This window comes from Zerene cesonia, chromosome 25 (genome assembly GCF_012273895.1).
Source record: "Zerene cesonia ecotype Mississippi chromosome 25, Zerene_cesonia_1.1, whole genome shotgun sequence".
Lineage (NCBI taxonomy): Eukaryota > Metazoa > Arthropoda > Insecta > Lepidoptera > Pieridae > Zerene > Zerene cesonia.
The window spans coordinates 1,151,898-1,152,662 of NC_052126.1; positions in this window are offsets into that span (position 1 = coordinate 1,151,898).

Sequence of the window (765 nt, forward strand, 5' to 3'; positions counted from 1 at the left end):
TAAACAAAGGTTACAGTATCTAAGAAAAAAAGAGAAAGGACAAAGAAAAAATATTAGTAAAATGACACCTCGAGAGCAACGAGCAACCAGAAAGAAATGGAAAGAATATTCCTAGAAATACAGGCAAAAGAAACACCACTTAAAGAAAAGTATTAATAATTTTATACGCGAAAATACCCCTGTAACTACTGACGATGAAATGCAACCAATTTTATTGTGGGAGTCGAGCACGCTTCGGCACGAATTGGGCAAGCTCGCACCGGGGAAGTACCACACCCCCACAGAAAACCGGCTTGAAATAGTGGCATGCCACTGTGTTTCGTACGGTGAGTGGGGGAGCCGGAGGCCCGTTTCCTTTTCCTCACCCGTCCTAGTCCATTCCTTCTTTCCAGTCGTTAATCCTTTCCTTTTCCCTTACCCCATAAAAGCGGGCAGCGCATTCAGAGAGGTACCTTTGCGAATGTTTATGGGCGGTGGTGATCGCTTACCATCAGGCGAACCACCTGCTCAGCTGTCCGCTATGACATAAAAAAAATTGTAGTACCAGTTCCGCAAATGCTTCAAGAAAACAAAAGAGTGAAAGAAGCAAAAAAAAGAAGCGAAAGAAAGAGAAAATCCAGAAACAAGCAATTAAAGAAGATGGGAGTTGTAATTTCAAAACTTAAAACTAAACTGAATAGCGTCAACAATATAGACGAGTTAAAAAAGAGTTGAAGAAAGTGAAGTTGATAAGGAATAAAGAGTATCGTTATGCGGCTATCTGCT